The following is a 27852-nucleotide window of genomic DNA, read 5'->3' on the forward strand; positions in this document are numbered from 1 at the left end:
ACACACATGCACACACACACACACACACACACACACACACACAGACAGAGAGACAGAGACAGAGAGAGATAGAGATAGAGAGACAGAGTCAAACAGAGACCCAAAGAGAGAGACAGGGGCAGAAAAGACAGAAAACATTAAGATGGGCAAGTATGGAGATGGGAGATAATCTAGAAGGAGATGGTTGAGGGGATGACTATGATCAAAACAAATTGTATGAAACTTTCAAAGAATATTTTTTTATTTATTTAAAAGTATTTTTTAATTTTACACACCAACTATAGTCCCCCCTGCTCTTCCCTACCTTACTCCCACCCAATGCCCTATCTACTCCCCAGTAAGGGTAAGGCCTCCCATGGGGAGTCCACAAAGTCTGGCATATCAAGTTGAGGCAGGACCAAGCCATTCCCCTCTGTATTGAGGTTGAGGAAGGTATCACTCCATATGGGATGGGCTCCAAGATGTCAGTTCATGTACCAGGGAGAAATCATGGTCCCACTGCTAGTGGCCCCACAGACTGCCCAAGCCACAGAACTGTCATCCATCTAGTTTTGTCATATGCAGGTTCCTCAGATATCAGTCCAGAGTCAGTGAGCTCCTGCTAGCTAGTTATCTTTGTGAATTTCCCCACCATAATCTTGACCCCTTTGCTCATGTAATCCTTCCAACTTCTTTTCAACTGGACTCCAGTGCTTAACTGTAGTCTCTGCTTCTGCTGCCATCAGCTACTGAGTGAAGGCTTTATGATGACAATTAGGGTGGTCATCAATCTGATTACAGGGGAAGGCCAGTTCAGGTACCCTCTCCACTATTGCTAGAATCTTGGCTGGGGTCATCCTTGTGGATTCCTAAGAGATAATCTAGCACCAGATTTCTCCCTTGCCCTATAATGGATCCCTCTATCCAGATTTCTCTTTCCTTGCTCTCCCTATCTGTCCCTCCCCCAACTCAAGTCTTAACCCCTTTGATCATCACTCCTCTCTGCAACTGATTTCCAGGAGTTCAGTTCAGTGTTTAGCTGTGGTATCTGCCTCTGCTTCCATCAGTCACTGGATGAAGGCTCTAGGATGGCATACAAGGAAGCTGTCAATCATATTATTGGGGAAGGGCATTTAAGGTAGCCTCTCCTCTATTGGTTAGATTGCCAGTTGGTGTCATCCTTATAGCTCTCTGGACATCTCACAGTTGCAAGATCTCTCTTCAAACCTATAATGACTCCTTCTATTATGCTATCACTCATCCTGCTTTCCTCTATTCTTCCCCCGACTCAAACTTCCTGCTCCCCCATGTCCTCCTCTTCCCCCTTCACCCCCTCTCTCTCCCATCTTCCTCTCCCCTCCCTCTGTGTTCACAATCCCCTCAGAAGTTTCTGTCCTATTCCCCTTCTCTGGGATACCATGCTTATCTCTCTTAGCGTCCTCCCTGTTTCCCAGACTCTCTGGCTCTCTCTCTCTCTCTCTCTCTCTCTCTCTCTCTCTCTCTCTCTCTCTCTCTCTCTCTCTCTCTCTCTCTCTCTCTACACACACACACACAGGATTATTATATGAGGTGATAATGTTTTCCAAAAAAGGTACAGACTATCTAACAAAATCCCTGGTCCCAGGCATGGAAATGTTCCTTTGAGCTGTTGGTCAGGGGGTTCAAGAGATTTCCAAAACAATATGGTTGACTGGCATTGCTCATAGTTGTCTCCCAGAACTTGAAGGTAAGATCTTATTGCTAAAGACACCATGCACTTCAGACACAGGATTCGGAGGAATCAAACTGGAACTGACCTTAAGCTTCTCTTTGAGGACTAGCTCTCAGTATCTGAAAATGGAGTAAGTACTCAGCAGGTCTAGGTTAATTTTCTTGAAATTTTTATTCTTTGTGTTACCTTACTCAGGATATTTTTTTTCTAGTTCTACCCATTTGCCTGCAAATTTTAAGACATCATTCTTTTTCATCATTAAGTATTACTCCATTGTGTAATACCACAGAAAGAGTTAAACTGAACAAGGGGGAGCTCATGGATCCCAGACTGATAGCTGAGAGGTTAGCATGGGGCTGACTCAGACCCCCCTGAACGCAGGTGTCAGTGAGGAGGCCTCAGCATTCTTTGGGGCCTCAGGCAATAGATCAGCATTTATCCCTGGCATCCAGATGGACTTTGGGAACCCATTCCATGTGAAGGGATGATGTCTCAGCCTGGACACATGGGGTAGGGCCTAGCCCCTGCCCTGGATGATATGACATATTTTGGAGATCCCCCATGAAGGGCCTCACCCTTCCTGGAGAGTGGAATAGGTAATGGATGGGAGCCTGGGGGAGGGTTGAAGGGAGCAGGGGAGGAGGGGAGTGTGAGGGAGCTGGGATTGACATGTGGGGCAAGCTTGCTTCTAATGTAAATTTAAAAAGTAAGACAACTGAACATAACACCAGTAGCACAGACAGTGAGATAAACAATTAATAAATGGGACCTCCTGAAACTGAGAAGCTTCTGTAAGGCAAAGGACACAGTCAGCAAGACAAAAAGGCAGCCCACAAATGGGAAAAAATTCACTAATCCCACATCTGACAGAGGGTTGATCTCCAAAATTTACAAAGAACTCAAGAAGCAAGTCTCCAAAATACCAAAGGATCCAATTAAAAAGTGGGCTGCAGAACTAAATAGAGAATTTTTAATAGAGGAGTCTAAAATGGCTGAGAGGCACTTGAGAAAGTGCTCAACATCCTTAGCCATCCGGGAAATGCAAATCAAAACAACTCTGAGATACCATCTCACTCCTGTCAGAATGGCTAAAATCAAAAACACCAACAACAATGTATGCTGGAGAGGATGTGGTGAAAGGGGAACACTCCTCCATTGTTGGTGGGAGTGCCAACTGGTTCAGCCACTTTGGAAATCAGTATGGAGATTCCTCAGAAAAATGAGAATAAACCTACCACAAGACCCAGCAACTCCACTCTTAGGAATATATCCAAAAGTTGCCCATTCATACAAGGATGTCTGTTTCATTATGTTCAGAGCAGCATTATTTGTAATAGCCAGAACTTGGAAGCAACCTAGATGCCCCTCAACCGAAGAGTGGATAGAGAAAATGTGGTACATTTACACAATGGAGTACTATTCAGTAGAAAAAAACAACGGAATCCTGAGATTTGCAGGCAAATGGATGACACTAGAAGAAACCATCCTGAGTGAGGTAACCCAGTCACAAAAAAAGAAACTTGGCATGTACTCTCTCATATATGGATTTTAGACATAGATCTGGGGAGTGCCAGCCTACAATCCCATGGCCAGAGAGTCTGGGAAACAGAAACTTCATTCAGTGGCTGATGGAAGAAGAGGCAGACTCCCTGGGTTAAGTACTGAGCTGAACTCAAGAAAGCCAGTAACAGAGAGGGAGGACTGATGACCAAAGGAGTTAAGAGTGGGCTGGTTTAACCCACAGAAACAGCTGACCTGACAAAGATTAACTCTTGAATCCCAGGCATCAGCCTGGGAATCCAGCATGGGACTGATCAAGACCCCCTGAATGTGTGTGACAGTGAGGAGGCCTAGGTAATCTATTGACCCTTGGGCAGTAGATCAATATTCATCCCGAGTATACACATGGACTTTGGACTCCCATCCAACAATGTGAGATGAACTCTCACCCTGAACTCTTGAGGGGAGGATCTAGGCCCTGCCCTGGATGAAATGACAGTCTATGGACACCCCCATGGAGGGCCTCACCCTCCCTGGGGAAATGAGGGGATAATGGGGGAGTTGGGGGGAGAGCACGGGAGGAGGGGAGGGAAAGGGAGAGGAACCTGGAACTGACTTGTGAACCAACCATGATTCTAATCTAAATTTAAACTTAAAAATAAAAAAAATTTAATAATAAAAAAGTAAGACAACAACAAAAAATAATCGTGTGTGTGTGTGAGTGTGTCTGTGTGTGTGTGTAACAAGTATTTTTAGGTAAACATAAGTAATGTTTCCCTATAACTTTTACAAACATACTTAAAGTGTTATTTATCCCTCTTCCCCCTCCCTCCCTTTTCGTCTAATCTTCGTCTCTCTCCAAGTAAAGGCCCCTGTTTTGTCCATTTCCCCCTTCATAGAATCTGAGTCCTACTATCCTATTTTGTAGAGTCTCACTATCATGGTCCTTTTTTATCTTCCTGCTATTTCATGTTATTTCCTTACATCTGAAGGTCTGGAGCTAGGAACCACAGAGGAGACAGGTGTTTGTCTGTCTGGGTCTGGGTTATTGCACTCAATATAATATTTCTTAGTTCTATCCATTTACCTGCAACTTTCATGATTTCCAGGAACAATGGACTCATGAAAGCCATGGGAACTAGAGAGGTACCTGCTGTGAGATAATGTTTTCTAAATACAACAGGGAAGTCGCACCCATGAAATCTCACTGGAATAGTTGCCTGAACAAACCAGCATAATAACAACACCATACCACATTGGCATACCAACATGGGTGGAGGAAATCTCATAGAGTCCTACCTTAGATAAAGAGCTGCGCAGAATTCATTGCTACTAAAAGAGGCAGACTCTGTTTTCTCTGGGGACAACCCTTCTAATAGCTTTGTCCAATCCAAGCAGCCAGATTTAAACACATAAACATATAAGCAATAATAAATGGTTTCAGTAAATTGAATATACATATACATACATATGTGTTTATAAAACACACACATATATGTCATGAATTTGAGCAGACACAAGCAGTGTTGGAGGGGAAGAAAGAGGGTAGAAATAATACAAATACAGTACTTGGGTATGAAATTATCAAAAGCTAAAAAATTTAAACTAAATGTAAGAAAAAGAAAATCACCGGACAGTGGTGGTGCTCGCCTTTAATCTCAGCACTCAGGAAGCAGAGGCAGGTGGATCTCTGTGAGTTCGAGACTAGCCTTTTCTACAACAGCTATTTCCTGGACAGCTACCAAAGCCACAAAGAAACCTTGTCTCAAACAAAAAGAAAGAAAGAAAGAAAGAAAGAAAGAAAGAAAGAAAGACAGAAAGAAAGACAGAAAGAAAGAAAGAAAAGATCAACATAAATAGTACTGAGTGATAAGTCTGAAATTTCTGTAATTTAATCTTAGCCAGCCTCTTGGAATTTATATTCCTAGAATTCAGATAAAAGATAAAAACAGTGCTGTGAAAATGGTTCTGTCCATAAAATACTGATTGTACAAGCATAGTGACCTTAAACTGGATCCTCAGAATCCACATCAAAAGGCCAGGCTCAGTAATGCATGCTTGCAACCACAGTTCAAGAGGGGAAAGGAGGATCTCTGGGATTTGCTAGCCAGAGACTCTGGACAAGTCACTGAGCTCAAGTTCACTGAAAGATTCTGACTCAAAAAATAGATATGGATTGAAGAAGACAGCCCTAGATGACATCCTGCCTCCACATGTATGCATGCATACATGCACACATATGTGCACACAAGAGACACACATATGAATGTTTGCACACACACTCAGTATCACAGTTGCCATCTCTTGACAATTCAGCTCATTTCTGTGACCTTGGCTTCTCTCTATCTTTAGAAAGAAGAAACACTTGCCCTGTCTGCTTCACCAGATATTAAGCATCAGAACATGGGCATGAAGTGCTTTGGAACATTCAGAGTCTCTGCAAAGCATGAGCCATCAGTAGCAGTCCTGAAAGTATCATTTTATCAAAGGTGAGTGTTTATTTCGATAAGCAGACCTATGAAGGCTTATCTGGTACATGGTTGTATAAGTTCACACCTGTCTACCAAAGGACAAGAGTTGTGGTGGTTTGAATATAAATGACCCCCAGAGACTCCTGTATTTGAATACTTGATCCATAGGGAGTGGTACTATTGGGATGTGTGGCTTTGCTGGAGTAGGTATGGCCTTGTTGGAGGAAGTGTATCACTAGGGCATGGCCTTTGAGGTCTCAGAAGCTAAATTCACTTCACCTGCTGCTGCCTGCAGATCTAGGTTCAGGGTTAGGGTTAGGGTTAGAGCTAGATATAAAACTCTCAGCTCCTTCTCCAGCACCATGTCTGCCTGCACACTGCATTGCTTCCTGCTGTGATGATAATGGACTAAACCTCTGAACTGTAAATGTTTTTCTTTAAAAGAGTTGCTGTGGTCTTGGTGTCTCTTCACAGCAATAAATCCTAACTAAGACAAGAATGAAAAATTAAATTCTGTGCAGGAAATGCTAAAGACCTCAGTTTTCATATTTGTGAAATAAGGATCACCAAAATCAACTTTAATTTCTTCTGTTTTCTTTCTGAACCTTTGATATCCAGGAACTCAAATATCAAAGATGACAACGCCCATTAATTGCCTCCTCTCCGACCCTCCCACTCCCCTAAAACTAAATTTAGGTACAGTTAGTATTCCTGAAATAAAAAGATGTACAAAGACTTTATAGAGCCAAGAAAAGAAAAGAAGGAAGAAAGAAGGAGGAAGGGAGGGAGGGAGGAAGGAAAGAAGGAAGAGAGGAAGGAAGGAAGGAAGGAAGGAAAAAGAAAGAGGGAAGGAAAGAAGAAAAGAAAGAAGCCATTGTTGACCTCCAGTACTAAGTTCATTTTTTGTAAGGAATACATAGAAAATAACTTGAAGGAGAAATAGAAGAAATGCTACTAAACATATAAATATATGAAAATATAAATAATGAATATATAAATAATGTTGTAGGTATGAAGTTGGGAGGAATCAATGGCTAGCCTTGGACACACATAAAAAGAACATTATATTTCCCCTATTAATGCATTCTGAGTTATTTTCATAATGATTTTGAATATAATTGGTAAATGTGTACCTAGATACAGAAGCTCATATTCACAAATATCTAGATATCCAAATGGTTGCAATAATAACCATTTGTTTGAAGATAGAGGCAGGTATGTGCTTTTTCCATGCCCTCCCATATTGTTTTATATTGGAGTCACCAACCTGTAAAGAAGATTGGTTTTAATTTGTGTACTGTGTAGGGAAAATAAGAAAGAGTTGGACAAAAACATTAGCATTCTTAATCCGTGTTTCCAGTTTCACATGCCATTCCCCAGTGAAGGAGTAAGGTCATATGGGTACCGCAAGGTATTCAAACCCGATTTTGGAATGTGGCACATGTGTTCACAATCTCCACTGTGATGACTTCCTGCCATGTGCACATGTCAAGGTGATCAAATGATACTCTCCCTCTCTAAAATGCTCGGTTTGCTACACGTGCATCCATAAGCCTATTATTGTTACAACTTTTAAATAGAAACATTAACGTACAAAAGGGATAGTGGAGGAAGACCATTTTGAGGCTTGCTTTTCTGGCAACTCACTAAGATATCTTTGCCTTTTTAACACTATACAGACTTCCTTTCTACTGTTGTTTTGTTTACTAAACCCTGTTTTCTTTTCTGTTTATGGGATAGTCTAACAAGTTATCACATGCCTCTCATTTGACACTGACTATTCTATGAATTTTCTTCTACTGTTGCATACCAAATCACCATACTTTGTGTGACTTACAACAATGCATTGTTTGCTTTCATTTCTAAGGGTAAAAGTTTTGGGTGTGGCCTGAGTTCTCAGCCCCACAGCATGCCAAACTGCAGCAAATGGGTGGGCTCTGGGTAGCCTCACCTAGAGCCAGGAGTCCCCTCTGCAGAGTCTGTTTATAGAAGAATACAGCTTCTTGTAGTCATAGGACTGAAGTCCATTTTATTCTTGGCTATCAAGCCTTCACTGTATGTTCCCTTTGAGAATAGTTGACCACATGGTCTTTTCTTTGAAGTAAGCAGGAAAATAGCTATTGCTCTTGCTTCTTCCTTTTAAGGACTTCCCTAATAACACCAGCCTTCCTGGGGTGGGGAGACTCACTCTTGAGTAACTCAAAGTCAACTAAATGGGAACCACAGTACTTATAAAGTTCATTTGCAGAGTGAGGGTATGGCTCCCTTAGCAAAGCACCTGCCCCAAAGCATCCATGGAAAAATCCAGCATTGTAGGACATGTCTGTGACACTGGTGCTGGGAACCTAGAGAAACAAGACTGGCAGATCCCTAGAGTTTACTGGTCAACCAGTCTGGTTGTCAGTGAGCCCTGGGCTCAGAGAGAGGTCCTGTTTCGAAGAGTCAGGGAAGAGTGATAGAGGAATACACTGGGTGTCAACCTCTGGCCTCCCCATGCACATATACACATGTGCATACACATAAGCATGTACTACATACACTACACACAACCACACGCATGCACGCACTCACACACACACACACACACACACACACACACACACACACACACACACAAATCTGTCCTGCTATAGAATGGGGCAAAATTTTGGGAGGGATATCCCTCTCTGTTCAAGCATGGTTCGCAAAGGCATGTGCACCAGAGGTGGAAATTGGGCAGAACGTCTCAGGATTCTACCAAATCACATGTAACTGAAGCAAAAATTTACTCTAACTGACACAAACTTTTTCTTTTGTTTTTCTGTCTAGGATGTCAGTCTTAAACATCAATTTTAGCTTTATTGCTGTCACTTTTGACAGTATGGGAGGAGAAAGAACCCTTAAAAGGTCCAAGGGATATATTGAAGTGGGTCTTGGAAGTTGATGAGCCTGTTCTGTTTCTATCTATGGTACTTATCAGTGAATCCAGCTGAGAATATATATACATATATACATACATACATACATACATACATACATACCATGGAGAGCCAGAATTGAACATCAGCATTGAACAAGTACTGGAGTGAAGGGCTAATGGCCAAGTTTGGTTGAGAATTAGTGACTCCACTTCACTAGAAAGACTTACCAAGAACATCTTGCATTCCTCAGAATGACTCCACAGTGCAACATTCAAGGAGACTCTGCATATGGCCCTATCATAGCACTGAAACGTGTGTCAACACATCCAGACACACACCTGACTGGCCATTGTACACAGCCATTCAGAGTCTGCACTAAGGCATGGAGGGGATGGCTAGCATAGGTAATAAGAAAGGAATAAAATACCTAAGCCTTTTACAAAACAAAACATATAAAAAGGCAAGGCCTTGGGGGATGTGCGAATGTCAATAAGCTGAGTAAAATGAGGTTTAAATGAGGAGTTAGCTTAGGAATTCAACTAATGGGAACAAAAGCCTGGGCATAGTCACTCAAAAAAAAAAAAGGCTGGGTTATATTACAGTAACAACAGCAACAACGAATCTGCAAGTCTTCTGCAGCAAAACTTAATTCTTTCTCATCTGTTCTTGTGGTCATAGCCATCTGTTAGGATTTGAGTAGAAAATGTGTCCCCACCCCACATACATTCTATGTGCTTGTTCCCCAGATGGTGACACTGTTTTGTGAAGCTGTGGAACTTTTAGAGGGTGGGGCCTCATGGGTAGAAGTAGGGCAGTAGGAGCAAACGCTTTGAGTTTTGTTTGTTTGGTTTTTGTGTTGTTGAAGCAGGAAATCAAGGCCTGTGCACCTTAGGCAAGCTTTTATCTAACATCCCATCCCTGAGGGATGGACCTTTGAGGGCCACACCAACTGGTTTCCCATCATGCTCTCTGCCCCCCTGTCTGCCACACTGTTGTCAGTCTTCAGTCTTCACTGTTCCCTATATACTCCCACGGCCACCAGCAGAGCTATCAATCAGACCTTCCCCACTGTGAGACTCTCAGAAACCAGGAGCCAAAAAAAATCAGTCCTGACATTCCCCCCTCGAGCTGTTTCTGTCACATATTTTGAATGCAGTAAAACAAGAGCAACTATCACACAACCTTCCTAAAGCAGCCTTCATCCTCCATGGAGCCAGTCAGCAATTTAGGGTGACAGAGGCTCCTGTCACCTACTGCTGACCCATCTGGGGTAAACATTCTCCTTATGAATGACAGATGTGATGAAGATGTTCTGTACCACACTGTTATCCGTAGTAAGTTACATAGCCATCTGTGAGACTAAGGCCATTATATATCCCTGTAAATCGCAGTTTCCTTAGTTAAGGTAGCCAATAGAACCAAACATGGCTTTCTTATAAGGATTTAGGGAGTAAAGACACTTTATATGTGTTCTGTACACAGAAGACATTAGGTAACAAGTGGCCATTGTTACAAGGCACAAAACTTGGAACTAAGTAATTATTCTAGAGTCACATTATGACTTTGGTCATTTTCAGGCCCCTCTTCATTCTAGCATTTCACTATTTCTTGGGCTATTAGCCAATGCATGAGTTCCGTAGCCATGCTGTTTCCCTTTCTGCTGGATTTGCCATGCTCACACCACTTAGGCCTCACTTAAGATGACAGATCTGCAAACCACTCCCAGTTCCCACAGGCAGGATTACTGCTTGTCTCCTCAGTTAGTGGAGTTAAAATTTAAAAAAAGAAAGAAAGAAAGACCAGCTACATTCATACCTTTTACCAAATCCCTACAGCACCGCACTTGGGACATGACAGAGATTGGTTTACAAATGCATATTGACCTTCCTCTGTAACAAGTACTTCCCACTTGGTAGAGATGTAATAGTGAAAAAAATGACACACTTGTCATTGTGGAAGCTGCATTTAAGGGTAATTTGCACCAGGGTAAATGGGACTAGGATGGAATCTATATATGGCTAGTCAAGTTAAGCAACTTGCCTATAGTTTCATGACTAGAAACCATTAATCTTGGACATCAGACCCATTAATCCCAGGGTGCTCTCTAATAACTGTTGAGTTCTACAAAGCCTTTGGGGAAAATCTCACTAGCAGAAGAAAGCATATACATTACTGTGAAGTAATCACGCTCTTTTCTGAAGTCTTTCAGATGACATGTTTAGGGGCAGGACCAATGTGGACAGGGAACTTAATAAAATTGATGACCATCTGTAACTAAAGCAGGCAAGTTGGTTTTGAGTCCATTACAGATAGGGGATAAGCTAAGTAGCCATCAGAAGTAGAGATAAACTTCAGGGAACCCAGAAAATAGGGCTGTCCAATGGCAGGATGTCTTGTGCCAGATTGTAAAGCAATCAAAAAGATCTGTGAATTTTCTTTTATTTGTATGCTCACATTTTACAGGCCCCTATTCTCAAGCAGGGTGAGATACTTACATGGAAAATATTAATAGGAACAAAGGGATCATGAAGAGAAGGAAAGATAATATGAAGTGAGGAAGTTTAAGCAGCCAAGAGTCTGTGGAAGGAGAAAGAAGGCCTCATGGCAAGCTGAACTCAGCACACATGGGAAGCCTTTCCTTCAGGCTGTACCTGTGACCTGTAGGAGGAGAATAAATTCAGACAGCATGAAATCAAGGTGAAAGGATGTGTATGTGTGTGGTCATGCATGTGCATACACATGGACACATATGTGCAGAGAGACCTAATATCGTATTTGCTATCCCTGCTCCACGCTATCCTTAGCAGCAGCCACTGTCTCAGGAGCTACTGCTGAGTACCCTACAAATTCTGTAGTGCTATAATAATGTCAATCCTTTCTGTGACTGATCTACATGAGGTGGTTTGCAAGGCTCCCTGCAGAAGAGGATTAACAAAGACTCACAATGGAAAGGCGGCTTTCCGTAGGGCCAGCCAAACATATTTCTTCCAGGCTGCACCCAGAGTGCTCTGCAATTCCTCTGGGAGGAGAAGCCAAGAATTAAAATAAAAAAGTGGTTAAACTCTCACTACATGTCACTTCTAGATGTCCAGGAGCATCTGCATTTACCCAGAATGTGTGATCTATCCAACAGGGCCCTAGCATCATTCCACCATGATTGGAATGGATTGGTTGTGCAATTTTTCCCCAGCTCTACAATAAGTGACATTACCAGGGTGACCTGTAAGCAGCCACGGTGGGAGCTTTTACACCATGGAAATTGCCAAATATTAACGGTCAGTTTTTGCTTTGGCTTACTAGAGGCAATCATTGAAATGTTTATTAGCAGACTATTATATTCCTGCACATGTATGTATATATGTGAAAGTATGCAAATATAGCATGCATATACATGCATGAATGTGTTGTGTATACGTATTTATTCAGTTTCTTTTTCTTTAGATAGGGTCTTTGTTACTCAGGCTTGTCTTGACTTTTGATCCTCAAGCTTTAGCTTCCCAGGTACATGCACCACCAAACACAGCTACATAGTTTGTCTTAAACGATCTTCCATGTTTGTTCTATAAATATGGGTTTATTTCCCCCAGTTTATCATTTTGTATTGCTAATTTTTTAACTTAAAAGAACTCTTTGTGTGATATAAAAATACAAACACATAGATTTTCCAAATTAATAGTTACTATGTAGTAGACAGATTATAAAGGATATGAAAATAGTAGATTAAGTAAATATTGACCAACCATTACAAGTTGTGTGTTCAGAGTGAATACGTAATTGTGATAAAACCTATGCCTCTGAAAAAAATGAATGACAAACTCACTGTGGTAGTGGGGCAGGATGGGGGCTCATTGGTGAAAGACACTTGCTTTGAAAGTGTGCTCAAATCTCCAGTCTCCACAGGAAAGCTAGGCCTAAGCTGCCATTTCTGTAAGCCCAGCGCAGTCAAATGACAGACTTCAGTTTCAGTAAGAAACCATCTCAAAAGATAAAGCAGTGGTCCATAGAGGAGGGCTCTGGTGTACTTCTGCCTCTGAATGGGAGGCGCACGTACACACACACAGACACAGAGACACAGAGACAGACAGACACACCCATGATCAGTGAATGAAATAAACTAATGTTTTAATCTTATTACTTTTGCTTTTCAGTTCTGGATTATGAATCCAGGACCCTATGCATGGCAAACAAGCACCTACCACTGAGTAAGTTCCCAGTACTCAAGGTTTTACACCTTTACAAGTAGTCAGTAGTGCCCGGGCCTCTACCTTGCTTCAACTTCTGTATGTATAAGGTAGAGACACATGACCTGGTTGGCCCTGAGCTGCCACTGGGTACCTAGCTGTCAGAGCCAGGTTTTTATGACTTTCTTTAATTACTTGTCAACACAAGTAATTAGCTTGAGCTCCAGTGACTCCCAACAATGGGAGAAAGCTCCTCGTTAATACCAGAATGGGAGGAGTGAACTCAGCTCAAACTCAAAGCTTAGTGCCTGCCAGATGTAATCCCTTCTCTTCAGTGACAGAGCTAATGAGTGGATTGCAGGATTTTACACTTCACCTCTGATGTTTTAAACACCTCAGATAATAATAGAAATACATTTATACAGTGCTTTATAGGGGCTGGCTCATTTAATCCTCACATCAGTGTGAGAATGAATTATTAGCCATGCTTTACAGCTGTGGAAACAGACGCTTGAGGAGATCAAATGACCGGCCTGAAATCACACAGCTGGTATCTGAGACAGTCTAACTTTACCCGGGTGCTTACTTTACCAGTGGCTGATAGGCTGAAACAAAACCCTGCCTTTTACATGGACTGGGATTCGGTATCAATACAGGCAAAGCAACTCAAATCTAGGGAGAGGCTGCCTCCAACCCATGCCTAAATAGACTGAGGTGCCCTCTCCAACTTACACACAACATACCTCAAGTCAGACCTTGTTACCAAATGCCTGAACCGTGAGATTCAACTGTTCTTTACACAAATATGTAATTTAGCTTAATAACTTAAAATTTAGCCTATCTACAGTTTCATTTTATAACTAATAAACACTCAGATTACAAGAATAAAACCCAGGGGTGAGCTCTTATACATTGGGCAGTCACACACCACAAGTAGCCAGCTATGCTTACACACAAAACTTGTGGCTTAGCTTCTAATATATAACCATCTTGTAATGATGAAAAATATATGTTCCAAAGGTCAGCCACACCTACCTGTTTTTTTCAATTATATTTATGCAATTAGCAAATTAATGGTCACAGTAATGACAGAGGAGAATTAGTTCTCTTGAACAAATTTTGATCAATAGTGCTAAAGTCACCTCAACAGTTCATTTCCAGCTACTTGGCATCTTTTTCTTCCTGTCCTTCCCTGCCTGTAAATCACAATGATTTGAAAGACATAGATTAGGAGCTGGATGTAAGATGGAGATACTTTTCTCCATCCCTGCCCAATCTATCCTGTTAAGGTAAAACACAAATGCTCCCATTAGTAATTGAGTGGATTGAGGTTGTCATGCAGATCAATGTAATACGGTTTCACACCTTGTCCATTTTGAGCTGCTAAGTGGGAACTCCCAAGAAGCAACTTTATAGAAAGGGAATGCAGGTGCTTTGATGCTGTGCCAAAGACTACATTTTTATAAAATGGGGTTTGCATGGCAAATCCAGGAAGCAGACTCTCTTGCCATCATTTAAAAAAAATCTAGTATGTAACATAACAAAAGCAATGCATACTTGAGTCAAATTTAGCTCATGTTCTCCAGTGGCATCTTCAATCACAAACTTAGTCAGGCATACACCCTACACTGAAAGGATCTAAGGAGTTTGCTAACCACATTTAGATGGTTTTCCCAACTTCTGTGGCTGTAGTTTTAGAAGCCTGCAATGCATAGCTACATTGCAAGGTTCTTCTCTTCTGCAACAATTCTTCTGAAATCCTTCTGAAATTTGTTGACTTACATCTAGATTAGATCTTCTTAAAGATAAAGAGAAACACTGTTTGATTTTAAATACATCTCTCCCAGTGAAAAGAAAGTTGGAAGCAATAAGATGAAAAGGGAAGGGACACTGAAACTGACAAGGTTGGTGAACCTAAAATTAGTCTCTCAGAATGGGTTATGAACCCTGATGGATGGCATGTGTTGGAATACTGTTTGAAAGCATAGTATCTGTGTTCCAGGCTTCTTCTTTTGGGCCACCAGCCAGCACCCAAATCACGACATTAAGACTTCCTATTAGTTATGAACGCCTAGGCTTGTTTCTTGCTACCTCTTGTAATTTAACCTGTTTATCTTCATCTACATTTTGCCTTGGGACTTTTTACCTCTTCTTTCTATAAGTCCAACTTCCTCCTGCTTCTTCTGTGTCTTTCCGGGGAGCAGCCAGCTGGCTTGCTGGCTGGCACCAGGCATCTCCTTCTCTGTCTCCCTAGTTCTCTTCTCCTTCTTGTTTGTTTTTGAGCCTAGATTTTGCCTGTTAGTCTCTCTGCCTGCCAACCCTGTCTAGGACTCTCCTGCTTAGCTTTTGGCCATTCAGCTTTTTATTAGAGCAATCAGGCGCCTTAGTCAGGCAAGGTGAAACAGCAACACATCTTCCCATAATTAAACAGATGCAGCATCAACAAATGTAGCACACATTTACACAGTTAAAGTCATGTTCCACAGCATAAACACACGGAGCACATTTTTACCTATAAATATTCCACAATTTATGTGTGGCAAGTCAGATTCTGTCTTCATACACTTTAACTCTGAAGTCTATACTGGCTCTCCATGGGCATTTTTCATCTTTACGGGAAAAATTCCATAAACTTTCCAACAGATGAGTTCAGAATCATCTGCATTATGTGCAGAGTGAGAGTTTGTTCTGCTCAAAGTCAACTTTGAAAAACAATGTATGAACCTCTCAACTATAATTAAGAGTACAGAGATAGATCTGTACTTCTGGCAAATCGCTTTTCAACAAAGATGCCACAAGCATTTAGTGAAGCAAACTAATATCTTCAATATAAATAGCCCTAGGGCAACTGGGCAACAAAAGAAACTGAAGCTGGAAGTCTACTTCACAAAATATGTAAAATTAATTCAAATGGATAAACTAACTTAATATTAACCCTGATTTGAAAAAATCATAGGAATGAATCCTCACAGCCTTGCATGTGGCAACAATTTCTTTGTTGTGATGCCAAAACAACACAAATAGAAATAATAAATTTGATTTAATTAAAATTTAAACTTTTGTGTATGAAAGGGAGTCATTAAGGAAATGCAAAGACAACCATACAGAGTGGTAGAACATCTTTACAAATCATTTCTCTGACAAAGGGACTAGTTCCAAATATCTAAAGAACTCTCATAATTCAGCAATAAAAGACAAGTCAGATAGAAACTTGGAAAAGATTTAAAAGGTATCTTTCCAGAGAAAGTAGATAAGTAGCCACCAAAAACATCTCAGAAGATGTTTAAATTCATTTATCATTTGGAAAATGAAAATAAAAAATACAGTAAGATAATATTTCATGCCTATTCAGATGAACAGCATTAAAAAATGAAAACTATCAAGCATTGATTAGGATATATGATCATGAAGTCTCAAATTTTGTTTGTGGGACTTTTAAAAAGTGCATTCATTGTGGGAAACAATCATACTATTTCATAAAAATTATAAAATATGTCCGCTGGTACAACAGTGGCACAAATATCATGAGAGTAAACAAAAACTTTCGATTGGACTTAAAGTCCTTCTACAAAAGGCAACTTATGGCTGGTACTGTTAACTAGGCCAAATTCCAATGAGCAGTTAGGTCATAGGCTCTGGGAGAGAGCATAATTCTATTACTCTGCTAATAGATATAGTAATAGCTGACCACCAAGTTTTTATATTTAAATTAATAGATGGGTACATCTTCAACCTTCATCAGAGATGCTCCTTTTCACAGCATACAGTGATTCATACAGAGGTCTAGAACTTGTCAATGTGCAGAGAATATGAAGCTCTAAATAAAATTATCTTCATCAGATCTCCCCCTCCCACAGCTCAGGGATCATCACAGAAAAGAGGATGGAAACACTATAGGAGCCAGAAACAGAGGCTGTCTTCAGTGAAAGATGACAGGCCCATTGCCCACATGATCTCACAGCAGCTTTGACTAAATGCACAACACTTGAAAAAGATCAAGCCAGACAGAATCCCAGGATGTATGGGGACTCATGAAATCCCACCCCTTGTTGAGGAGTTATTGACAATTAATAGCTTCTGAGGGTGAGGAGTTAGGAGAGTCGCTTTCCTAAGGGATGCGGCCCCTGAGAAGTTACCCATGCTCCGGTGAATGACCTATAATTATGCACATGCTAGCCATACTAAGTAGACTCAGTTGGTGTTTTCAAAAAGGGCACATGAAGTGAGAACACCACCACCAAATTGCTTTCAGAAGTATTGCTACACAAGTCAGCAAAACTTTGCCTTGGAAAGTTTTGACATATTTGAAAGTTCTGTAGTTATTAATGATTTAATAATTCAAGGAAGAATCGTGGTCAAAAGCCACTGGCACTCTCACCAATCAGGCTTCAGACAGCTGTCATTGAGGTTTCCTCGTGTTTTTACAATGTTCTCCCAAAGTGCTTTTAAAGGGACCCTCCCCTCCTTATAGAAAGACACTCTCTTCCTCATGAACCTTAGCCGAGGCTCTCAACACCCTCAGAAGGAAGGCTCAGGGTCAACCCGAGGTGGCCTTCACACTGTATGTCTTATCCTGCTCCTTACTCTTTTTTTTGAAAGACTTTTTGTATGTGTATGTCTATGTGACTGCATGTGCACATGAGGACAAATATCTACAGAGGCCAGAAGAGGATATGAGATTCCCTGGAGATGGAGTTACAGGTAGTGGTAAGCCACTCAACATAAAATTTGGGAGCTAAGCTCATGTCCTTTCTAAGAATAACAAACACACTTACCACTAAGCCACCCCTTCAGCTCCCTACTTCCTATTCTTTTCATTCTCTTTTTATTGCTTTATTTCTTGATATTACACATGGCCATGACTCTTCACAATAGAACCCTGAATGTTGAGATACCAGGGCCTGGCAACCCTGGGCTTTGGTGTAGTTTGTCCACAGAAAGCAATCCACATGGAAGCTAATATTTAGGTTTTGGCAATTCTGAATCTGGCAAGGTGAGTTCAGTCTGATGGGAGGAAACATAACAGAAGGCAATAGTAGTTAGAAGCTTTAATCGTTTAGGCAACTAGGAAATGTGAGCTTCTGAAGGCTCCCCAGTCATCAGAGGATTTCACATTCCAGCATGTTCAGGCCTTACTTTGTCGTTCTTCACCCTTGGCCTGGGGAATATGCTGTGGTGATTTCAAGAAAAGCCTCAAATTCCACTCTTGATGAAAATGGCAATATTCATTTTGAATTATATTTGCAAAAGGCTGGCAGGGAAATAGAAGAGGCCTGAAAAGGTGAAGTGAAGTGGTGATGTCATTCAGAGTGGAGGGATTTTTGCATAATAGAATTTTCTCTTTGTAGGGCATTATGGGGAATGACATTTCCAAAGAGCACACAGCTCCAGCAGATGTCCATCAAGCGAGGTGGGGTTAGACCTAAGAATGTGAGGGACAAAACTAATAATCAAAGAGCAAAGCCAAACAGTTCCTACAGCAACATCTCTGTGTTGTCATTGAGTCCTACAGGCAGAGCTGGAGTCCAAGTTCAATGGTCGAAATTGCATTAGCAGATAAATGTAGGGAAAAGTTATATATACATGTAGCACGGATAATAAAAACTCAGAGACAGATATTGAGATTCAAGCTGAAGATGAAAGAAGTAAAGCCAGCCACCAGAGAGTTCTCACTTCTCTCAATGTTCAGACAGTAGGGGCATCCACTGAACCTCAGACTGCTCCTGACTGCACCACTGCTCAGAGTCACTGAGACTGCAATGCATTCTTGTCCCCTCCTGCCTTATAGTCCTCTCTCCACCCAGCCATATCACTCCTGTCTCCACTTCCCTAGTGCTGGGATTAAAGGTGTGAACTCTGTTTCACTTTTCAAGGGATTCACTCTCATGTAGCCCAGGGTGACCTTGAACTCACAGAGTTCCATCTGCTTCTGTCTCCTGAGTACTGGGATCAAAGGTGCGTATCACCACTGTCTGGCCTCTATGGCTGTGGCTAGCTTTGCACTCTTATCTCCAGGCAAGCTCTGTTAGATCATAAACAAATTATCACAACATATACGTGTGCCTGTGCCCGTGCCCGTGCGTGTGCGTGCGTGTGTGTGTGTGTGTGTGTGCATACACACTTACCTTAATTCAAGTCTAGTTCATACAGGTGAGTGAAGATACTTTGGTTAGAAAGGGTAATGTGTATCAGAGGCCACCACGGTTAGCCTCTTCCTTCTACTTCCTTCCTGAGTGTCACTGATGTCCTGAAGGCATGTGGAATATATTTTACTAAACCATTCTAGAGCCACATTCTAAATGCTCTGAGTAAGAAAATGGAGACACAGAAAGGCTAAATTCATGTGTAGACCTCTCTGCTATTCTGTACTAAGATAAGGTGCCAGTGTGTCAGCCCTGACCCTTACTCCCATGATATTTATTTCCTGTCATAGTTTAAATCCCAGGAATAACTAAATAGATAAAAACAAATACTGGCGGTGCAAACTGGTGACTTGGGCTCAAGTCCCAGTGCCGCCATTAACTAGTGTGACACTGAAAACCAGTGCCCCCTCTCAGTTAGTTGCAGGGTCCTCACCAGCAGTTCAGAACACTTAATGTGAATTCATGTTGGATGACCTAGTCATCAGAGCCATTATTTCTGATCCTCTTTCTATGTAGAAGGCAGAAGAGAAAGACTTCTGTTCTCTTGTGATTTCACTTTTGTCCTCACCTCCCACTCTAAGTTGTGATTTTTTAAAAAAAATTTTATGAGCCGGGCGGTGGTGGCGCACGCCTTCAAACCCAGCACTCGGGAGGCAGAGGCAGGCGGATCTTTGTGCGTTTGAGGCCAGGCTGGACCGATAGCCTCCGAAACAATACAGAGAAACCCTGTCTCGTAAAAAAAAAACAAAACAAAAAAAAAAACAAACAAAAATTTTTTATGGCCACACAATTGTGGTTCTGACTTCTGATATTAGTTAGCATAAGCCATGCTGGTTGCTATAATAAATACACTCCAATACTTTAGAAGCTTAATAAAATGCATCTAGCATACTTACAGTCTTTCTGGCTTTCTACTCAGCACCACCATCCCTGGACATCATACATTCTTCTACTGGATGTCTACAAGCATACACAGATAGAGGAGGGGTCACAGGAAAGTTATTCATACACTAAGCTAGGTGGTGGTATACAAGGTTTTGGACTATATTCCAACACCACTTACATGTTCTAGAAAGACACAATGGGGCTGAATAGTACAGCTCCAATAGAAATTGCATTATGACCAGAGAGATGCAGGCAACCTTACAAGATACACTATTGATCAACCATTGAGAGTGATGACATAAACATACCTTGTCTAAAGGAGGCAGTTTTTTGAAAACATAACTACAGAGATTAGAGGAACAGGGTCAACTTAGTTTTTCCACTTGCATGTGTTCACAAAATACCAACTCTCATTCTGTTCAGAAGATAATGCAAGATCCTGAGTGGGGGACATACTTCAGGAGGAAGGAAAAAGGCACAATTTTTAATTCCATTTGGGACTGCCACTCACTTTTTCTCTCATTCCTTCTGACCATTAGTTATTCTTTACGGACATACTACATATGAGCATTCTTGTCTGCTATTGTTAGGTGTTTACAAATTCTAATATTCTGAACTCTAAGCTCTTTGTATATAAATGTGACCACCATTAGGAAAACATGACACTTTTAAGTTGTTTCTCATGGGTGAATTATTTCTCTACACATGATTTCAGTTGGTTAATAAGTAAATCCTGAGCAAACAGGTGCTCTCATGCTTTCGTAAGGTGATGTAATATATTAACCATTCTAAGCACATGCTCCATGAAAGGTCCTCACCAACACAAATGTTCCTCTAAACCCATGTGAAGTCTGTTTACATGAGCATACCAGAAGCAACAACAGCTGGAATCGCCAAAGGCCAACAAATCCATTTGGTTTGGAGGTCTGCCCATCTGTCCTACTGCTGATCACAGAGTCCTCATGCCATCTGCCTTTCATGGGGCAGCTCTGTCTGGTGTGTACAGAATAGTGCCAAGCCTTCATAGCCACTTAGTGAAAGCAGGATGTTTATGCTGTCGGCTCTGATTGCTTCTGTCTTCCTGCCCTATTCCTGTGTTTGGGAATTGTCTACATAAGCCCTTCATCTCTTCCAGGAGTACCACTTCCTCATAAGAGAACCATTTCCTCTTACAACTTTTTCCATTGGTTCTAAGTTAAGCTTCGTGGATAAAGCTGGTTTTCAACAATAAATAGAGGGTTGATTTTCTTTTCAGTCTTGTTGAGATGCAACTGACAAATAGTAAATTGCAAATATTTAATAGATACCATATGCTGAGGTTGGACATGTGCATACACTTGCAAAACCTTGATATCAAGGTAGTAAGTGTACCCTTATTTCCAAGAGGTCCCTTATATTTCTTTATGTGTGTGTGTGTGTATGTGTGTGTGTGTGTGTGTGTGTGTGTTAATACTGTTTAAGTGGAAATCTCCCATCTGACCCAAATTTGAGTGCATGATACAGTATTGCAGCTTCTTGGCACTGTGCTGCATATCAGATCTCCAGAACTAATTTATTTTGTGGAACTGAAACTTTAAACCTGATGAGCAATCCTCCATTTCTCCCTCCTCATAGTCTTTGGTAATCATTCTTCTATTCTCTATTTGACTATTTCAGGTTTCTCAGACAAGCAAAATCATACTGTGCTGTCATTCTATGCCTGTTAACTTCTCCTGATAGATCCTCCAGGCTCATCTATTATTGTAAATTGTGAGATAGCAGTCTTCTTTTCAGAACTAAATAATGTTCTATTGTTCCACATTTTCTTTATCCACACATATATTGTTTACTTTTATGTTACTATAACAAAACACTATGACCAAGGTAACTTACAAAAGAATGCATTTCATAGGATTTGTAGTTTTGGAGGGCTATAGTCCATGATTGTGAGGCAAAGGCATGGTGGCAAAAACAGCTGAGAGCTCACATCCAGATTCATGAACAGGAAGGAGAGACAATATACTGGGAAAGGCCAAGTGTTTTGAAATTTCAAAGCCTACCCTCCAGTGACACACCTCCTCTAGCAAGGCCATACCCACTAATCCTCCCCAAGCAGTTTCACTGACAGGGACCAAGTATTCGAACATATGATCCTATGGGGGCCATTCTCATTCAAGCTACCACAATGCATTTGTGCAGAAACTTATGTACAGTTTAACAAAGAGGACACTTGATTGGAATGCTCTGGCCCAAAACTGCCCTAAATGTGTTCCCACAGGGTCTGTCTTCACATCTTATTTTAAATCTTGACTGCAGTGAAGTGAGGGTAATTCTCATAATGAAGAAAGTTCTGGGGGTGGCATTAAAGCCGTTCCTTTCAAACTGGACTTTTCAACCTGTGAACGAACTACAGTCCTGCTCCATGAAGTTCTAGAAGGGATGTAGTGTGCTTGAAGCCCATTTGACTCATGCAACCCCTTTCCAAAATTTTTCACAGAATTGGTCATAAAAGGAAAATAGTAACGAAAATTCGACTCATCAAAAGACAATCGCCATAATAATGCTTTAATGATAGCTCTGGACCCTTGTGGAAGTGAGCATAACAAACAGTGATAACTGATTAACAGCAACATGTATGGTAGTCATGGAGACATGCCAATCAAACCCTCCTTCAAGGAAAGATTTACTGTTTAGCTGCAGTGAGCTAACAGCCTCCAGCTATTAGTATCTTTAGTTGCCTTAGCTAAAAGAGCCAACTTGTTTGAGGATACATCCCTTTGCAGGCTATACCAGATACCTATAAATGACAGGGGTCTAAAGAGGCAGCCATTTAGCTTTAAAGTCAGATACTTGTGAGCAAAGGCCTGTGTTCTAGTTCACACACTTCATGCCTTCGGTACTGAATTATGATAGTAGCCTATATCCAAATCCCTGAAGAACTCAACTTGTGAGAGTTGTTACTACTAGAAGTGATCTGAGAAAACAAAGACAAGATGGGCCTTTGAAAGAGCCCGTTAACCTCACATCTAGAAACTTAGGATCCATTCCTAAATGGTAATGGAAGGATAGACAGCTCCTGGTACACACAGGCTGTCATAACTGTTAAAACTTTCATGAAAGGTGACTTGGGATGGAGAACCAGTCCAAAGGAGACATTAGTACATGTGACATTGAAGACATTTGAGATAGAGGAAAGAAAAAGTATGAGGCTAATAGAAAACATAACCTTTTAAAGCACTATTGGAGTGTTGTAGAAAGATAGCAAATATCTAAGAGTGAGTATAGATTTTTAAAGTATCAAGAGACCATTTTGGCTACAGAGTAATACTTGGGAAAATCAATGATAGAATCCAATCAGACAAAGTTAAACTTAACATGACCAAATGTACAACCATGGCAAGTAGGTAAACCAAGGCCAGGGCCTTACTGGGAAAAGATAATCTTTATATATGAAGCAGGAAATTGGTGAAGATGTCAGTACTTGTGGCATCATATGTAAGAAAAGAGTCACATGGAGTTTGCAAACAGTCCATAGTGATCACAGCATAGTGAGTTGAAGTTTTGGAATGAGGCTGTGTCATCAGCAGCAAAGGAACAAATGACATCCAAAATCACTGCTCTGCCATGCTACCAGAGCATAGAAGGAACAGAGCTGCCCATGATGTGTTGCCTTCTAACAAATATACAGATTCATAAAGTCAGACATTTTCAACAACTAGGGATAATAAGATAGAGGCAACATATTTAGAATGAAGCCAAACATGGAAATGGCTTAGAAGCCAATGTACCTATCATACACAAACATGCTTTTCCCAATTAACATTTATGGCTGTGTTAGGGATCCCTTACGCTCAGCTAAAGGAAAAGGGAAAACACTGAATTTGGAAGACAGATGAATGTGTGTGTGTGTGTGTGTGTGTGTGTGTGTGTGTGTGTGTGTGTGTTTGGTGTGTGAATATTGTAACAAGAGATTGCCTTAAGTGGCAATAGTGGGAGAAATCCTTTCCAATGGGAAGGGCCTCAGGCAGTGCACCTGGCCATTCACTCTTCCTTTTGGAAAGAGAAGAGACCTAAGTTTAAAACATAGATGAACTCATATATAGCATTAAATAGGTTATAAAGCTGTGCAGGGATACAGAATGGAAAGTACTAGAAAATTAGTACAAGGAAGATGGGATGCAATCATATGTATGGGCATACAGGGATGACCGTAAGCATGGTGGGTTTTATTTTGTGTGTTTGTTAATATCCATCACACTAAATTATGTAGCAAATCTATATCATTGGTCACTACAGTGATGTAGCAAGGGGACATGAACTAACAGGATACAATGGCAAAGATGGAAGACATTAATGAACATACAACCTGTAAGTCAAATCTTATTAACTGTTCCTGCAGTAAAAGCTCCAAGCTTTCAGACAGAAGTCATCATTGGGACCCTAATACTAAGTCATTTTTCAATGATCCATACTAGCTACTTGGTGGAAAGTTGCAAGCATTAGACCCTTCAAGAAAGATCAATGGTCCTTTCCTCACTGAAACAGACACTTACCCCATGTATGAGTTTGCTTTTCAGGTCCATAGGACACCTCTAACATTTCACTGAGGAGTGATTCATCCATTGGCCTAGTATCTCACAGAGTCAAGACTCAATTCACAACAAAGAAGTGTAGAAGAAGACCTGTGATTGTGGGACTCTTTAGCATTCTTATATACCACCACACACTTAAAAAGTAGCATGATTGAGGATTAGAGCCACATGGCCTGAAAGGTAAAGGAGATAAGCAAACATGTGACTCTCTCTGAACCAACTGTAGCAGCATAGATCAATTCATAACACTCTTTTTGAATTTCAATTCAAGGTGATAGTTTTCTAATTTCCATTCATTAAGCCTTGTTAAATTGCTCTTTGACTAGATAAGGAATGAATCTGTATAGCACAATGGTGGGCGGTGTTACATGGCCCAGCACTTTAAGGATGTATTGACTTACTAAATGGAACCATTAGCAGAAAGCCTACAGCTCTCAGCTGTTTCATGACAGGCTTCAGCAAGGTATATCTGAGGTCATACACTTCTGGTACACCAACATGTGATGACTGATTTCAGGAATAGCAGAAAGGCAGGTACATACTACTTCAACATGAAATACTCTATTGGGGCAACATTCACTCCATAGCTCAACACTGGGTAGGCTAAAAGCTTCCTCAGGACTGCCTCCAGTGTTCTTTCTGTATCCTTCTGCTTTCTCCCCACATATCAAGGATTACTCCCTAGCAAACATATTCTAAGACCACTTCTTACTGTCTGCTTCCAGAGAACAAAGTCTATAGCAGCTCAGAAGCAGTGATGTCAGGTGATATGATATCCCTGCTTATGTGAGCTAAAAATTTCTTGAGATAGGGTCTCACTACATTTGTAGCCCTCGTTGGTCTTGCACTCTCAATGTAGACCAAAATGGCCTTGAACTCAGAGATTCACTTGCCTCAGACTCACTAGTGCTTGTATTAAAAGCATACACCACTACCATTACCACTACTGACTAATAATTTTGCCACATACTTTATATTCATTAGCTGTTGTGCTTTGGCCTAGTAATCTATCTGTAGGATTGGAATGATTCCATCCTCACTTTATAGATAAAGGAACTGCAGACAGAGGTAGTTTACATATAAGCCCACAATTTTAGGAATCCAGATCCCCATGTACTTGATCACCACATATATGAAAAATTAAAATTGATGACATGTGGATGTATGCCTATAATCCCAGAAGTTTGGAGGCTATGGAATATTTGTGAGTTTAAATTAAGCCTTGATTTCATACCAAGGCCCTGTCTGAGAAAATAAGCAATAAAATAAAATAATTAAAGATAAATTATCTTGAAGATCTTTGTAAGCTGTGACACATTATCCAAACAGTGGTCAACCCCCTTTAACAGTTAGGACCCTTGTAAGAGGGTGGTAGAAGAATGCCACATAGCACTTAAGAGTACAGTATTTACTCAAACTGAGTATTGTCAGGGAAGCAAGAATGAAATATTGCCTTCTCTGGAAGGCTAAGTTATAGAAATGGGGGAATCCTGGCCCAAATTGAGTAGAATCATGGCCAAAATTCTCTGATCTTTTATGAAACTAATTATATATTGTATAGAGAAAGAGAGAATAGATCCTAACTAGAAGGAAGGGTGACACAGGGTGTATATATCTATGGCAGTGTGGGCCTTGCACTATGTGTACTGCATGACTTAGCATTCTCATGATGCTGTGCCATAGGAGTGATCATTAGCCATATGGATTTGGCTACTCATTGTCCTTCTATCAAGAAACAGAAACCAGACTCTCCTGTGGGGATTCGTCTTTCTTCATTCTTAACCATAAATTTTAAACATAATGGCCCTATTACCATTTCCAGAGTGTTTCTTTGACTTCCTCACACATACAAAGTCATATATTTGCTCTCTTTATTAATGCTGTTATAACTGCCATAAGAAAATACCACAGTGTGATTTAAATTACACAAACTTGTTTTCTTCTCACAATTCTGAAGACTAGAAATACATAATAAAAGTGTTGGCAGTTTAGTTTCTCCCAAGGCCTGTCTTCTTGGCTGTCTTCTCCTGTGTCTTCATAAACCCTTTCTGTGTTTTTCCAAAATTCTACTTCTTATAATGACACGGGTCACACTAAATTAGGGTCCACCCATATGACCTCATTTTAATTGAATCACCTCCTTAATAGTCCATTTCTAAATACAAATGCATGGAAATCTAGGACTTCAACATGAGAATCTGAGAGAGGACACAATCCAGGCCATAACACCACATTTGGGCATAGCAAAGGTTTCTAGAAGATAAAGTATTCCAGTTAGAGTGTACAAAATTCAAAGAAGAAGACAATCAGACTCTGAGAGGGAAGAGGCTTCACTCTCTATTGGCTCAGGGAATGCTAAGATGGGGAGCTTGGTGTTGCAGAGGTCATTTTTATTCCACAAAGAAAGCCAACTCAAGGCACCACATAGAGGAAGCAGACCAGAAGACTCAAATTCAACATGACTATATGGTTTGAACTTCTGGACCACCCCTAAACTTAAAAGATGTTTGAGTCCATAAATTTCTCTCCAGTCTAAGCAGCCTAGTTTTGACTTTTGTCATTTGCAACATCAAAATTTGCAACATCTCTGCTCTTCAGAGTCACATGGGTAAATACTAATCCTCATGTCTATCCATGTGAATACTAACATTCCTGTGTAACACATGTACTATTCTCTTTCTTAAGAGAGACTCAAGATGGCCAAGTCAATCAAAACTATGTCATAAAATCTACAGCATCAGACATGAGATACAGATGCCTCTAGTATCAGAATGAAGTTACTGTTTATGTTGCTGTGACTGGCTGTTTTGCCATGATAAAATACCTCCCTAAAACAACTTAAGGAAGACAAGGTTTACTTCATCTCACCATTTAAGAGTACTGCCCATTATGGCAGTGAGAGCATGAAGCAGTTGGTCATGTTATAAGCTGTCCTCAAGCAATTTTGCCATTTGATTCCGTTTAGAATCCCAGCCCCTGTGATGGTACTGCCCACCTTCTAGAAATGCCTCATAAAGCACAATGATTCTAAACCCTGGCAGTTGACAATGGAAATCAATCACCACACTTGTCCTTCCAGAAACCACTTCCCAAAGTATCTACCAAATCCAGGCAGAATGAGGCTGTTCTTACATGCGCCATCACTCTCTGTTTGAAATCCCCAAAGATAAGAGTGGGTTTCAGAAGTACCACCATCTAGGTTAAACCTCCCAAAGGCACCTGAAACCTGACATTTCCCAAAGACAGTGATTACAAAAGGGCAATGATTCTGCTGGCATTTTCCAATTCAATTGAGTTCAGTGACATCTTTACTGTGCCAGGCACTCTGCTGTGTGAGGCAGGGAACTGAGGATAAACAGAACATGCTCTTTGCGCTCTTTGCTATGCTTCCCATATGAAAGACAGTAACTAACAAAGCACAAAAAAGAAAGAGCCAGGACTGGGATTTCTGTGGCTTGTAAGTCAGTGTCTCTGTTCAGAGCTACTTGGAAAGACACACTGCCCCACATTG

At 40.9% G+C, this 27852-nt stretch overlaps 1 long non-coding RNA gene across 1 annotated transcript in view; it reads right to left on the reverse strand.

Annotated features, from left to right (window-relative positions):
* LOC121134301 overlaps positions 1-27282 on the reverse strand; it is a 61394-nt gene extending 34112 nt beyond the window's left edge. Inside the window, exons 1-2 of the long non-coding RNA XR_005871372.1 lie at positions 27210-27282; positions 19782-19845 (exon numbers count right to left, since the gene is read on the reverse strand). This is a non-coding gene — a long non-coding RNA (uncharacterized LOC121134301). The remainder of the gene's footprint in view (positions 1-19781; positions 19846-27209) is intronic.
* Between the last annotated feature and the right edge of the window lie 570 nt (positions 27283-27852).

The sequence above is a fragment of the Mesocricetus auratus genome, unplaced genomic scaffold, assembly GCF_017639785.1.
Source record: "Mesocricetus auratus isolate SY011 unplaced genomic scaffold, BCM_Maur_2.0 Super-Scaffold_4256, whole genome shotgun sequence".
NCBI classification, from domain to species: Eukaryota; Metazoa; Chordata; class Mammalia; order Rodentia; family Cricetidae; genus Mesocricetus; species Mesocricetus auratus.